We start from the raw sequence: 16,726 nt of genomic DNA, 5'->3' as shown, positions 1-16,726 counted from the left end.
GGAAGGGGTTAATTTTATTGGAGAGGGAGGGGTTAATGTATGCCTGGTGCTTACTAACATGTGTGGGGGGAGGTGACTGAGTGACACAGGGACAGATCGCAGGTTCAGCTATGCTGAACCCTGCAATCTGACCCTGCCTGTCACTTTGGAGATCCGCCCGCTTTGTTTACACAAGCAGGCGGATCTCCACACTCGATTCCCCCGACGATCGGGGAAGAGCAGCTGCTCCTCCCCTGGTCCGACTCCCGCTGTGACTGAATACAGCGGGAGCGAGCCTCCGGCGGCGCGCGCGCGCCGCCGAGAAAGGGGAGTGTCTGGTGACGTAGGTCTACGTCGCCAGACGATAACGAACCGCTTTGCCGCAGTTGAGCTCTAGTGAGCAGACGGTAAGTGGTTAAATGACCAGGCCATTTTTTGCGATTCGGCACTGTGTTGCTTTAACAATTGCGCCGTCATGCGACACTGTACCCAAATACAATTCTTTGTCCTTTTTCCCACAAATAGAGCTTTCTTTTGGTGGTATTTGATAATCTCTGCGGTTTTTAGATTTTGCGATATAAACAAAAAAAGAGCAGCAATTTGAAAAAAAAAAAAAAAAAAACATTTTTTTACTTTCTGCTATAAAACATTCCCAATAAAAAAAAAAATTAAAATATCTAATTTTTTGTATCAGTTTAAGCTAATTTGTATTCTGCTACATATTTTTGGTTAAAAAAAATCCCAAAAAGCATATATTAATTAACAGTGGGGCAAAGCCGCATGCACATAATCACGTAGATCTATGTGATTATGCGCAGCTGAGCCGCCCTGTAACAGTAAATCTCCGTGGGGTGGTCAGCAAGTGGTTAATTCATAAAAAGAAAGGTCCCACCGAGATTTGAACTCGGATCGCTGGATTCAGAGTCCAGAGTGCTAACCATTACACCATGGAACCTCCTACAAACTAAGTTCTCATGTCATTTTTTTTCTTCCTCCAACAGAATCTGAGAATTCCAAACTATCTGCATGAAAAATTTTGTTCTATCAATATCAAGCAATAGCACATTGCTAAATTCCAATTAAATGAACATAGTGAACTAGTTGTGTGCACAGTGTTATATCCTACAAAAAGAAACATCCAGCCACTTGTTAGAGAAGGGGATGTAGCTCAGTGGTGGAGCGCATGCTTTGCATGTATGAGGCCCCGGGTTCAATCCCCGGCATCTCCATTTTGGTTTTTTTATTCTTTTGTACCGTGCTATAACAAGGGAGATATATAGAAGGTGAAATGATCCCATCCAATTCTTAAATACAAAGCAATCTAACCTTATGTGAGTGCAGTCTGGATTTCTCTATGACTAAATGGCAGCAGGTTATGGTTCTGTTTCCTTCACAGTCTGCATACCCACAAGCAGGGGATCAGTGTGCATGGAAGGGGATCAGTGTGCATAGCTGAGGATCGGTGTACATAGCAGATCAGTGTACATGGAAGGAGATCAGTGTGCATGGAAGAAAATCAGTGTGCATGGAAGGGGATCAGTGTACATGGCTGAGGATCAGTGTACATAGCAGATCAGTGTACATAGCAGATCAGTGTACATGGCTGAGGATCAGTGTGCATGGCAGGAGATCGGTGTGCATGGAAGGGGAACAGTGTACATGGCTGTTAAAAAATGTTAAAAATATTGTTATTTTTTCAAAATAAACACTTTTTTTTTTGTTTATAGCGCAAAAAGTAAAAATCTGGTGTGTACATGGAAGGAGATCAGTGTGCATGGAAGGAGATCAGTGTACATGGAAGGGGATCAGTATACATGAAAGATCAGTGTACATGGAAGGAGATCAGTGTGCATGGAAGGGGATCAGTGTGCATGGAAGGAGATCAGTGTACATGGAAGGAGATCAGTGTACATGGAAGGAGATCAGTGTGCATGGAAGGAGATCAGTGTGCATGGAAGGAGTTCAGTGTGCATGGAAGGAGATCAGTGTACATGGAAGGGGATCAGTATACATGAAAGATCAGTGTACATGGAAGGAGATCAGTGTACATGGAAGGAGATCAGTGTGCATGGAAGGAGATCAGTGTACATGGAAGGAGATCAGTGTACATGGAAGGAGATCAGTGTGCATGGAAGGGGATCAGTGTACATGGAAGGAGATCAGTGTGCATGGAAGGAGATCAGCGTACATGGAAGGGGATCAGTGTACATGGAAGGAGATCAGTGTGCATGGAAGGAGATCAGTGTACATGGAAGGGGATCAGTGTACATGGAAGGAGATCAGTGTACATGGAAGGAGATCAGTGTGCATGGAAGGAGATCAGTGTGCATGGAAGGAGATCAGTGTACATGGAAGGAGATCAGTGTGCATGGAAGGAGATCAGTGTGCATGGAAGGAGATCAGTGTACATGGAAGGGGATCAGTGTACATGGAAGGAGATCAGTGTGCATGGAAGGAGATCAGTGTGCATGGAAGGAGATCAGTGTACATGGAAGGAGATCAGTGTACATGGAAGGAGATCAGTGTACATGGAAGGAGATCAGTGTACATGGAAGGAGATCAGTGTGCATGGCAGTGGAAATCAGTGATTGGCGCTGAGCGTTCAATTGTTATAGATCAGTGAAGGATAAACCGAGTTGATTTAAATCTAAAGGTCAAATAAGAATTACTAGCAGGCAGGAGAGATAGGGCTGATCAATAACCCCCATATCCCTCCCTTATAGACAAAAACACAGTGTGCCTTGTATTTAGAGCTCTGCATGGAGATAATGGTAATTTCGGGACTTTTTTTTTTTCTCTCTCTCTATTATATGGAGTTTAATAACTGCTAAGTATGAATTGTAAAATATGTTCTCTTAACATTATACACACTTGTAATGACGTATATCTGTGTTTAACACAAAGAGGAAGCAGTCTGTGGGTGTGTATACTCCAGATTCCAATTCAGGTTATCATATACAGTGGCCGGTTAGCTCAGTTGGTTAGAGCGTGGTGCTAATAACGCCAAGGTCGCGGGTTCGATCCCCGTACGGGCCATTACTTTTTTTTTATTTGTTAGACACATGGTAAGCTCTCATTTATGGAAAGACAATCGCAATGCTGCTTGTTTGTACATCATCTTAAAGTTTTATCACTGCCTAAAGACGTATGGAAATGTGAGCATTTATTCCTACTGCTTGTAAGGGTGAAATCAGTCCTATAATCAGACAGTGTGTAATATGTAAAATCATTGGATTCATATCAGACGGTATATTCTATACATTTACATGCTACAAGTATGTGGATAAAGGGGAGTGATTTGGCTACTTGTACTAGATGATCAGTCTGCGGCCAAGGAGCTGGTGTGTTTAGGAGAAGCCGCCAATGACAGACTCTATATATCCTCATTACAGATTAACCACTTTACCACCGGAGGATTTTCCTGCTTTATGTCCAGGCCACTTTTTGCGATTCGGCACTGTGCGACTTTAACTGACAATTGCGCGGTCATGCAACGCCGTCCCCAAACAAAATTTATGTCCTTTTTTTCCCACAAACAGAGCTTTCTTTTGGTGGTATTTGATCACCTGTGCAATTTTTACTTTTTGCGCTATAAACAAAAAAAAAGCGTTTATTTTGAAAAAATAACAATATTTTTAACATTTTTTATAAGAAATTCCCCCCCCCCAAAAATGTAAAAAAATTTTTTTTAATTTTTGGCATATTTGTTTTCTGCTACCTATGTTTGGTTAAAAAAAATCACAATTAGAGTATTTTGATTGGTTTGCGCAAAAGTTTTTTTGGTGTTTTTTTTTTAACGAGTAATGGCGGCGATCTGCGTTTTTTTTTGCGGGACTGCGACATTGCGGCGGACAGATCGGACCCTTGACTGACATTTTTGACACTTTTGGGGGTACCAGTGACATTACTGCAGTAATCAGTGCTATATATATGCACTGTTACTGTAAAAATGACACTGGCAGGGAAGGGGTTAATTTTATTGGAGAGGGAGGGGTTAATGTATGCCTGGTGCTTACTAACATGTGTGGGGGGGAGGTGACTGAGTGAGTCAGGGACAGATCACAGGTTCAGCTATGCTGAACACTCCGATCTGTCACTCCCTGTCACTTAGGAGATCCGCCCGCTCTGTTTACACAGGTGGGCGGATCTCCAAACTGGATTCCCCGACGATCAGGGAAGAGCAGCGGCGATCGACGCCGCTCCTCCCCTGGCCCGACTCCCGCTGTGACTGAAAACAGCGGGAGAGCGCCGCCTACAGGGGGAGGAGTCCAGCGACGTAGTACTAATAACGAACCACTTTGCCGCAGTACGGTCAACGTGACCGGTCGGCAAGTGGTTAAAGGTGTAAGTTTGTCAGATACCGGCATGCTCTCTTCCCCTCCCCTCCCCTCTCGGTGCAGACAGAATGGGTTAGACCAGGGATCCCCAATGGCCGCTTGGCGGGCCGTGGCATGTTGATGACCCGGCCGCACAGCAAGGGTGAGCAGCGATCACAGTCCTATCACAGATCGCTGTCGCCGCTCACCACCTGCTCTGCGGCCATGCCCATGTGTCCTCTCCTGGCAACTCCACCTATCCACTCTATGATGGCATCCTAATAGGTAATAGGATGACATTGTTGGGTGGGCGGGGCAGGTGGGAGAGGACACACGGCTTAAACACAACCTCTGCCCTGCCAAAAGTAGAAGTCCTGAGTAAGGGAGGCAAAGATTAGAAGGGGGAGGAAGACTGCAGGGGGCGCTGTGATGGAGGATCCTGTGATTGCTCTCTGGGACTGCTTTGTAAAGGGGGGCTGTGATGTAAAGGGGGCACTGTAATGCATACCTCCCAAGATTTGAACTTCTGAATGAGGGACACTGGAGGATGAATAAGACCACTCTGCAGTAAAATGTTGGCATGGACAATCGCTTAGCAGTGGGAGGGGCTTATAGAATGTAGTTAAACAAAACCCAGGCTTCCTTGTACTTACAAAATATGCTTTGATTGCTTTGCCTGAACCTACCTGTAAGAAGAACTTCATTAAAATAGTCAGGGACTGCAAAGCAACCAGCAACTGTTGAGAAAATGAAGACTTTGGGGAGAAGTATATAATGTACAGTATTGTTTATATAGTGCAGGAGTATGTAATGTACAGAATGCAAGGAGCGGCTCCATCTACTTCCCCCGATCCCATCTCAGCTCCGTCATTCCCCCACACCAACCCTAGGTCTGTGCATTCGTCCCCCCCCCCCCCCTTTTACCCATCCCAGCTCCGACCACCCCCACCCATCCCAGCTCCATCCAACTCCCCCCCCCCTCCCCCCTCTTCCCCATGCCTCCCTCCAGTGCAAGTCTCACATATATAGAAATAATCGCAGACCTCAGATCAGCCCTTTTTTATGGTGCGCTCCTCCCTGCCTCCTCCTCCGTGTACAGGAAAACACAGGAAGGAGGAGGGGCGGGTTCAGTGCTCTCAGCTTTGCACTGGTCTGAGAGTGACTTGTCAGAGGCAGCCGGGGAGAGATGCCAGCTGGCAAGTGTTGCTTGCGGCATGCAGGAATCAAGCTGCCTGCACCGGCGCAGGCATTCTGGGACTCCGAGACATGGACCATGGTTAGGAGGTATGGTAATGTAAAGGGGACTGCAGTGTAATTATTACCAGTGTCCCTTTACAGTGCAGTCCTCTTTATATCTCAGCCCCCCTTTACATTACAGTGCCCCCTTTACATCACAGCCCCCCCCCCTTTACAAAGCAGTCCCCGTTACAATAATATAAAGGGGGCTGTGAAGTGAAGGAGAACGGAGGACACGGATATATAAGGCCGGATGCTGGTCCACATCAGACACAAGAAAGGACAGAATTCAACCCACAAAGTGCTTCTAGGATGCAATTTCCTAGCCACACACAGTAGGCCTTCCTGGTAGGGGGGTAAACTTTGCAAGAAGTTGACATCCTAGCCCAGGGATTTGCAAACTGTGGCCCTGCAGCTGTTGCAAAACTACAAGTCCCATCATGTCTCTGAGTGTCATTCTATAGCTGTCAGAGTCTTGCTATGCCTCATGGGAGTTCTGCAACATCTGGATGGCCACAGTTTGCATAAGCCTTCAAAAGCATAAGGATTGTCAAATCCAAAAGGCCCCTACCCCTCAGGAGCTAGGCTTCAATATCCATGGCATTAAAGCCAGCTATTGAGAAGCAGAAAGGTAAACCGGTCCTTGGGACAAAAGGTCTGGATGATCCACGAGGGTCCACCGTGAGTCTGCCAGGAGTACAAGTATGTTTGAATTAGTGATCGACCAATATCGTTTTTTCGTTGCTGATACCGATATTTTGGCCGATATGCGCCGATATTTTTGTACATTTAAAAAAAAAAAAAATTCAAATTCTTTTCTTGACAGGTACTCTTCTGGAGGGATCTGGGGGTCTAAAATACCCCAAACTCCTCTTCTGCACTTAAAAGCATTCAAAATGCCAAGTTTGGCTGTTTTGAATGCTGTAATTTTTTTAAATCTGGCTCCAGTACCCGGAAGTGATGTCACTCATGACATCACTTCAGGGTTTTTGCAGAATGAATGAAGAATGCGGCTTTGATCGGGTCTTTGGTGGCCGTGCAGGCTGGTTGCCTGGGTCTCCCGGTGGGGCGGCCGGAGGGGGGGGGGTGTCCCCTCCTGCTCTTTGTAATGACAGCCGAGCGGCTTCTCAGCCGCATCGGTTGTCATTACAAGACAGCAGACCAGCGACTATGGTATCACTCTAGTACAAGCACTTTCCCGAAATATCGGCAATATCGGTAACCTCCGGGGCCAATTCCGATATATCGGGAAAAGTGCACATCGGCTCTCGATATATCGGCTTTGCCGATAATCGGACAATCCCTAGTTTGAATATCATATCCTTCCGGGCCAGTTTGATGCAATAAAGATAATCGGAACTACCTTCATCCCAATCCTGCAAAGCAGGAAAAAAGGAGATGGAGAGTTGAGGAGTCGATCAGATGGAATCAATCCCACAGAGACACCAGAGCATCCACCACAAAAGCCTGAAGGTCCTGTCAATGAACTTATTCAGTTTGTTGTTGAACCTGGACACCAGCTGGTCCACACCTGATGTCCCTACTTGTGGCAAAGAGTTTGGAACACCTCAGGTGGAAAGTTCATTTCTCAGGATCCAGACCCCAACAACTGAGGAAGTCTGTCTGCCAAGTTCCAGGCTTGGGTTGCAAACAGCAGATCGGACAGAAATGTGAAAGTCCACTTCCCTTTGAGCGGTGACCTTTAGTGCTGCCTTGGTGGTTGACCTAGGCCAATGCCATGGATTCTTGTCCATTGACCTTGTACCTGAGAGGTTCAGTGTTGCTGGGACAACCAGATTTCCCATAGTTTAAAGCGTAACTCCACTTTTGTTGAGAAAAAAACATTCCCCTTTGGATGATCTATGTACATTTGCAAGGTTTATAACAAACTTTGTTGCAGATTGCTACCTTTTGTTATTCTATAGAGATCCCTGTTTGTTCCATTGTGCCTCTGTGCTGAGTGGGTAAAATGGAAGTGGTTTCATAATTATCAAACACCTGTGCACCTGCAAAGCTCTAATGAGGAAATCTGCTGGGCCTGCATCCCTTTAGATGTGTTCCTATTGGGATTATCACACCAAAAACTGACATTTTTGCTGCAGGGGATGCCTGAAATCAGTAAGCCAATCACACAAGCAGACACAAGCAGAAAATGATGTTTCTGGGGTGTGTTCAGTACACATTCTGTGTACAGAACAGCCCCAGGTAGCCATATTACATTGCATTTTCAGAAAATTACAGATGCAAGATTAAAAAGGAAAGGTCATTTTTAATAACATTCAATTACAATATGACTTGTATCGCAATTGTATATGTTTTATTATTTTTTCTTTATTTGCTATTTTTTTTCCCCATGAAATTGGAGTTACCCTTTAAAGATATGGATGGGAAGTTGAGCTTCCTCTGAAGATTCATGTTCCCTGTGCTGAGAGACCATCCTAGACTCTACCACAACTCGATAGCCTGTCATCTATTATGTACAATCCACGTTTTTGCAGGAAAAAGGCTTTTCAGACTCTATTGTGGGATTGGAAACCCCCCAAATCAGGGAGAGTTTTGCTTTGCAGATCAGATGTATGGGCTCGGTCCAGAGAATGAGTGTGTCCTACCCAGCCAAAATGTTGAGTTGGAAATGAGACTGAGCGAATAGCACCACCTTTAACATCACCATTATCAGAACCAGAACCCTCATCCAGGAACAAACTAAGATGTCTATTTCAATGTTTCTCATTTGGGGTGCTGTATGGTTTTCCCGAGAGTGCACAGGACCCAGTTTGCTAAGGATCAGCGTCAGGAGTTACCATGATGTGGACCAGCCACTCAGGTGCCAGCATGAACTATAACAGCCAGTGATACTATAAAGCCAGGCGTCATTTATTGCTATGGTGATGGCAGTGGACTCACCCACACCATGGCAACGCATGACTCTGATCCAGGGCAGGTGGCATGGAGGGTCATCCCCTCTATTTAGGAGAAGACAGAGGTTCCATCCTCTGATGTGACGAGAGGACGGTGTGATTGGAGGCTCTGGTGTATGGGAGGACTCATGTATAGGGGCCTCTCATGTATTAGGGTAATCTCTGAGAGACCAATCTGCCATATGCAGTGCTTAGTGTTCCCAAAAAAAGGGTACTCACAACCTCCATGAATGTTAACAGGAGAGGGAAAATCTTCTGTGCCAGACACTATAGGCTGCTGGTAACCCAAGCTGTGTCCTAAGATTACTGTGCTGTCAGAAGAAAAGGGCACCCAGAGAAAGCCCAAAATTGCCGGCATGTGCAGTATTTCCTGGGAGTCCAAGATCACGCAGGCCCACTAGCATCCTCTGTGTGAAAGATCTGTAACAGAAGAGGAACCAAAATGGTTCCAAATTCAAAAAGCCCGACTTTCAGGCTCTATGCCTGCAACACACTGTTTAAAAGTGTTTCAACCTGTTTTCTGTGAGAATAATGGGAACAGAGCCTGCATAGAGAGGACCCGTTTTAAAGGAGCTGAGCCACACTTACTGTGGCAGAGCTCTTCAGTAACTGAGGTGGACAAGGCTTAATCAGTTGATGGACCATTGCTCTAGACCTGTATAGTACACTGCAGCTAAATTAGTGCAATGTGCATTGTGCCAATGTGAGCACCCCCTGCAGAATTCAGGGTCCAAAGTGACATTATATGCCAATGTGAGCACCCCCTGCAGAACTCAGGGCCCAAAGTGACATTATATGCCAATGTGAGCACCCCCTGCAGAATTCAGGGCCCAAAGTGACATTATATGCCAATGTGAGCACCCCCTGCAGAATTCAGAGCCCAAAGTGACATTATATGCCAATGTGAGCACCCGCCGCAGAATTCAGGGCCCAAAGTGACATTATATGCCAATGTGAGCACCCGCCGCAGAATTCAGGGCCCAAAGTGACATTATATGCCAATGTGAGCACCCCCTGCAGAATTCAGGGCCCAAAGTGACATTATATGCCAATGTGAGCACCCGCCGCAGAATTCAGGGCCCAAAGTGACATTATATGCCAATGTGAGCACCCCCTGCAGAATTCAGGGCCCAAAGTGACATTACATGCCTGCCCTACATCATCTGAGTATCATGGCCCAGGGCTCAGTCAAGGGCCAACCAATCCAGAAAGATGCGCATAAAAGATGCAGTGGCTATGGAGCAGCTACAACTTGATAGAACAAACCCCCCAATAAAAAGGGGAAGGTAAGCTCACTCAGGAGAGAGAAAGTCCATCACCTATCAACACTAGCAAAAAACTGACCCAAGTTAGGAATGGGAGGGGTTATAGAGGGGATGTCCATGCATTTTTTTTTTGCTAGTGTCCAATCACCCGGAGGTAGTTGACTATATCTCATGGTTATGGCTAGAGATACAGTGTCTTGTACTGTATGATTAGAAAAAGCTACCTCTTTGCTACCCATGGACATAGGCCTACTGTACCCAATGGTAAATCTGGTCCGGTCTCTACTTCTATGGTAAACCAAACCCATTGTGTTTCCATCTGCTTGTCTCTTTATTTATGTCAATTTATAGCCTTGTGGTCTAATCTGTGGTTTGCACAGCTAACAATTATAAAGGGGGTCCAGAGCTTACAATGTACCACAATAAAACTCAGAGGAGCTTGCATAAGAAAAAAAGTCGGTACAAAGTAAAGTTGTTTTTATTTTCATTGGTGCAATTTGATGTCACAGCAAGCACTATGTACAGCACTTTGTAAAATGTAAGTAACAAACTCACTCAGAAAACAAAAAGCAGGAAAAAAAATCGGGTAATATACAGTTTAAAGTGATATAACGAAACTTGCAGAAATTGATGAAAGTACAAAAAAAAATAATTTATGACAGTATTAACGAGTATACAGTATATGCTATACATTGTACAGCTTGGTATTTTGTTTTGTTTTTTCTAGGGAAAATTGAGTCTATGTTGAATTCAATTACCAGCTATGTCTGTTCTGTGAAGGTTCTCATTTGTCCAGATCATGGTATATCTAGTAGTAGCTACTCACATTCAACTGGACATGTTCTGCAATGTTGAACACGTTTTTAGTTTATTCAATCCACTTTATCAGTTACATTGTTTCCCAGCATTCAGGTAACACAGAAATCTGCTTAAAGAGGAAGTAAAGTCCCTAAAAAAAAAAAAACGAGAAAAAAAAGCCCTGTAAAGAGAAAGGCATAATGAGCTAGTATGCATTGCATACTAGCTCATTATGAAGTACTTACCTTAAAACGAAGCCCCCGCCGTGCCGCCCGCTCAGCGACACTACTTCCGGGTTCGCGTCCTCCGGCCATCTGATTGGCCGGAGGCACGATTACATGCCGTTCATGGCACTGAGCTCTGAAGGAATGGCACGGGTGGCCGTTCCTTCAGAGCGCATGCGCCGATGACGTCATCGGCAGTATGCACTCTAAATATCTCCTAAACAGTGCAAGTTTGGGAGATATTTATAGCACCTATAGGTAAGCCTTAATATAGGCTTACCTAGAGGTAAAAGTTTGTGTGGTGGGTTTACAACCTCTTTAAGCAGTCACCACAGAATAGCAGAGGTTATAATTTAAGAACAGAATGGGTGCGATGTTCTAGTTAAATAAGTACTTGGATATTTTCCTGACACTTATTAGAACTGAACAAGGGGTTGGATAAGCGGAATGTGAATAAACACTACTAGATACCGTTTTTATGTAAAGTAAAGATAGATCTTTCATGCACATTGTTGGTTGTCCAAGCGGAAAAAAAAAAAAAACTAAAACATTTAGTAAAGCTCCCTCTTGGGTGCGAACACCAACCACTCTGATGCAACCTTGATGTAATCATCCATTTCAAATCTGTGTGCTTATCATAATTTCATATTCTTACATTTTACTTTAACTTGCTTTACGCTACATTCACACCTGAGCGTAGCGTTTTCACGCGTTTTTACCGCGTTTTAACGGGCGTTTTTTGTGCAGGCGTTTTTAGATTGAATAGAGACCAATGGAAAACGCCTGTAATCTGCCCAAAAAGAAGCTCATGTACTTTTTTGAGCGTTGGGCGTTTTGCTCACAGCGTCAAAACGCTCAGATGTGAACAGGGGCCATTGAAACGAATAGGATTTGTCTTGTTGGGCGTTTTGAGAGCTGATCCTAGAGCAGAAAAACTCCCCAAAATCGCCCTAAAACGCCTACATGTGAAAGGAGCCTTAGAAGAAGACTCAAGGAGACTGAGCAAAAAGTCCTGTTGCATCTCCTGGTCCATAATGATGTTGGCATTTACCACACTGGAATTGTTTGCAATATAGTTTAATTGTGCTATTATAAATGTAATTTGTTTTAGTTTTTTTGGTTTTGCTCACCAGGAGAATTGGTCAGTCTGCCATTTGTTAATATTTTATTCTTTTTAAACAATGTTTGGCATATTTTTTTGCAACAATCCACATTTGTAAAGATGTGTATATTGACTTTTAAAAAACATAGTTTGCTTGGTTAGTACAGTACTGACAACAGTGAATGTATAATTCGTAATACAGTCTCTCCCTCAACCTTTTTTTAGCTCTTTTTCAGATTTTCAAAGCCCAGTTTACTGATTTTCCAGTATGGAGGTCTTTTATAAATGTGTTGGAAAACTAGAGCCATACAGGGTCCCAAAGGATGTGTCTTTTCAGTACACCTCTTCTTTTTAGATAGATCCCTTTCTTTAATGTGCACATTTTCTTTACACCACAGCTAGCACACAGGCGTTTCTTTGTACTGGCACCCACGGCATGCCAGCATTGTACACTGAGCTGCGCAATACATTGGAAAACAAATATTAGCAGGCAGGGAAGAAAGTATTTAACTTTTGCAACACCAGAGCTGCACAATATAACTGTTTTGCAAGTGTTGAATGTTGAGCAGATGACAGATCCACTTTTACCAATCTATAAATTGGGTAGATGAAATTAAAATGAAGTTGGAAAGTGCTGTAATGCTGTATAGTTCATATTACTGGCCTTTATTACTGCCATAGTTGCATTGGTGATGCTTTCCTAAACAGTTATTAATAGTTTAAAAATGTGCAGAGCATAGCTCCCAACTGTCCCTGATTTCGAGGGACTGTCCCTGAATTGGAACAAAGTCCCTCTGTCCCTCTTTCCTCCTTATTTGTCCCTCATTTTGGTCTAATCTATATAGTTGTATATAAAATGCACCACTTAAAAAGTGGTTCCCATTAGTAAAACTTTTATCCAATTTCTGAACTGCTGCATTTGTAAATTCCAACAGCCAATATAAAGGAATAATAGTGGTAGAAAAGCACTTGCGGGTTTAACCAATCATTTTTTTTTTTGAAGAATTCTCGGTTTAGAGGTGTATGTCCTATGCCTACATACTTTTTCTAATAGGTGTCCATCATTTCCATCTCAGAAAGTTGGGAGATATGGCAGAGGAAAGGACGTACACAAGAATACCCCCATAAATGTTCTGCTGCGCTTTTTTTTTCCCAATCGAAGGCTAGGGTAAATCTTAGGAAGGAGAACTTTGGCAGCTGTTTTTTCCTATAATCACCCTTGAGATACAGGAGTACCATTTTTTCAAAGCAGAAGAATCTTAAAATGTCCTTAAGGAGGATAGTTGCATCTACAAAAGTAAGGTAGGACCCATATATATGACATATAATGAAAGTCCTGAGATGTTGATCTTTGCCTAAAGTTAGGGTTTATTCATTAAAAATACAACCTTAAAGGATGTTAAATCAGAAAACCACCTCTTTTAGCCAAAAGAATAGCAATTTCCTCAATGGTTATAAACCTTTCACACAAGCTTTCTGATCAGGTCTGCCTGCCAGTTTTTCAGACAGACAAGATTGGAAGCTCTATGGAGGTCTATCCAGTCTGAGTCCTTCCAGGTCCAGAAAAAAAAAAGTCCTTTTACAGTTTTCTAGGCCTAAATGTGATGGATCGGAGATAGCCTGATGTAAATAACCACAAGTCTTATATGTCCAGCCACCAAAAAAAGCCATCACAGGTCCACCAGCAGGGCATATGCTTATGGATCCTCTACTGAATGGAGCAGAGCATACCCATGTTTAAAGAACCTTGAGCTAAACTCCAGGCAAAATGCTAAATGGAAATACAAATAAGTGAGCAGTTTCTTCAGTCAAAAGATCTTAAATTCTGCTCAACCAAGGCTTGGAAGTCTCTACACTTTACACCTTAGTTAAAAAATGCAACTTAGCCCAGGTCAACCCTGTCTCCAGCTTAAAACTGGCTAGTGAATGAACAGCAACACTCGGATGATGTCATGTCTGCGCTCTCCTCTCCAAGTGTCATGTTCCTTCAAAGGAAGGCTGGTTTTCTTGACCCAAACAATTATGCAGATAGGAACTTCTTACTTTACTGACTAACCTGCATATTTGTTTTGGGTCACCAGCTCCTGGCCAGGGTTCCCGAGTTAGGGATGATACCAATACCCTTACAGCGAGATCCCAGAAACAAGATGGATCCCAAACATCGTGAAAAGACATGCACTGCACTCGGGTGCTTTTTCAAGAGAGTTTGAATACTCCCCAAAGCGAGGTGACAGGTCATTTTATGTTCTAATTTTTATCTATAGTTTTTTTTGGCATCATGGAATATAGGTAGGAATCTTGCTATAATATGCAGACCGTCCTTTTTAGTGCAAGGTCCACATTAATTTGACCCTCCCACTGGCAACTGACACTCTGCATACTGAAATTCTGCATAAAGTGCTGATCCCTGCAGAGCATCACCTACAGGGAGGGTATAGTACCACCAGTGGTAAACATCTCACTCTTTGGAAAATACTGCTTAGGGAATGCAGGCCTACAGTTCTGTAGTCAACACATTACCTTTTTTCTGTGTTAGAAAATTATCTCAGTTAAGAAATAAATAAATAAAATAAACACCACATAGATTTGGTATATATACCTGTGTTTAAGGAAAAAATACTGGTGTTGGAATAAATAGGTAAAAAAACATTATTGCATCATATACAGTTTGTTTATCTAGTCCGTTTGTTTGTCCTACATAAAATGTTATAGTTTTAGGATAAAAATTTGGTAACATAGAGGCAATAAAAAATAGTCATTTGAGCTGGGATGAGGCTAGAAAATGGAAACTTAAAAGACAAAGTTTACACTGGAGTACGGTATTTTTTTTTTTTTTTTCGTTTTAAGCAGAATGAAAAAAAAAGGTTAAAGCATCTGTTGGGACCCTATTGCTGTCTATGTTCCCTCTGGGCAGATTTTTCCTTCATTTCTGTTTTAATGGCAGGGGGGTCATTGGACCCCGTGATTGGAAAACTTTCCAATGAAGACAGACATTGAGGCTACTATGTCAACCTCTTTATTTGAAAATGCTAGTTCCTTGGCTGTCCTGTTTTTAACTGACTCAGAACAAGTATGAAGCCCTCCAAGTCTGTTCTGATTTTGCTAATATGAGTATTTTTTCAAGGTCAATGACTCTAATTATCAAAGCCAAAGCATCAATATATCTGAGCAACAAACATTTTTAGAAGGAAATCAGCAATGTAAACCCCATATTTTATTCAAAAAAGGTTTACTTGAAAACTGAACTCCAGGGAAAATCCAAAGTTACTGTGATCCAAAATCAATTAGAGCAACCACAATATTAAATATCTAACCTGTTCTCAAATTTTCAAAATAATGTTGCTAGCGAATACCAATTAAGTGAAATCAAAACACTCAATAATAACATAAATTAATAAAAAACAGTGCAGTGCAAACAAAATCTACCATGTATTATAATCTTAACTACGAGAAGTAATAATATGTTGTACAAATATACTTAAAATATGTAGTGTACAACAAAATGTATTGACAATCCAAAAAATGGGTATAATATAAAGTCCAAGCAATAAATGTGCAATCACCATTGTAATCCAAATAATAGAAGTGCTTCCCCTCAGGGATGATGACTCTGACAGATGCTTGGCAAGTCCTCATTCATTTCTCCTCACAATGGGATACACAGGTCCTCAGACACTCGGAAACCAGATGTATATGGCAAGGAAAGGGAAGCACACAAGATCGAATGCTCTCCATTTAAAAGGTTTAATGTACACTGCTCAAAAAAAGTAAAGGATCGCTTTTTAATCAGAGTATAGCATCAAGTCAATTCAACTCCTGGGATATTGATCCGGTCAGTTACGTAGCAGAGGGGATTGTTAATCAGTTTTAACTGCTTTGATGTTAATGAAGTTAACAACAGGTGCACTAGATGGGCAACAATGAGACAACCTCCAAAACAGGAATGGTTTTACAGGTGGAGGCCACTGATTTTTTTTTTCTCCCTACTCATCTTTTTTTACTGTTTTTCAATATTTTTGCATTTGGCTAGGGTCAGGGTCACTACTGGTAACACGAGGCAATATCCGGATCCAATAGAGGCTGCACAGGCAGTCCAACTCCTCCTGGATGGCACATCAATATGTGCCATTACCAGGTGGTTTGCTGTGTCTCCCAGCACAGTCGAGAAGAGCATGGAGGAGATTTCAGGAGATATGCAGTTACTCTAGGAGAGCTGGGTATGGTGGCAGAAGGTCCTAAATCCATTAGCTGGACCAGTATCTGCACCTTTGTGCAAGAAGGAACAGGATGAGCACTGCCAGAGCCCTACAAAATGACCTCCAGCAGGCCACTGGTGTGAATGTCTCTGACCAAACAATCAGAAACAGACATCATGAGGGTGGCCTGAGGGCCAAATGTCCTCTAGTGGGCCCTGTTCTCACTGCCTGGCACTGTGGAGCTCGATTGGCATTTGTCATTGAGCACCAGAATTGGCAGGTCCGCCACTAGCATCCTGTGCTTTTCACAGATGAGAGCAGGTTCACCCTAAGCACATGCGACAGACGTGAAAGGGTCTGAAGAAGCTGTGGAGAATGTTATGCTGCCTGTAACATTGTTCAGCATGACCGGTTTGGTGGTGGGTCAGTGATGGTCTGGAGGGACGCACGGAGCTCTACAAGCTAAACAATGGCACCCTGATTGCCATTAGGTACCGGGGTGAAATCCCTGGACCTTTTGTCAGACCCTACGCTGGTGCAGTGGGTCCTGGGTTCTTCCTGGTGCACGACAATGCCCGGCCTCATGTGAGGAGAGTATGTAGCCAGCTCTTAGAGGATAAAGGAATTAATAGCATTGATTGGCCCCACGCTCGCAAGACCTAAATTTAACAGAACACCTTTGGGACATTATG

The sequence above is a fragment of the Pelophylax lessonae genome (genome assembly GCF_965119305.1).
Source record: "Pelophylax lessonae genome assembly, chromosome: 10".
In the NCBI taxonomy this organism is placed as follows: Eukaryota; Metazoa; Chordata; class Amphibia; order Anura; family Ranidae; genus Pelophylax; species Pelophylax lessonae.
The sequence above is the reverse complement of the archived record's forward strand: the minus strand, read 5'-3'. Positions refer to the sequence as shown.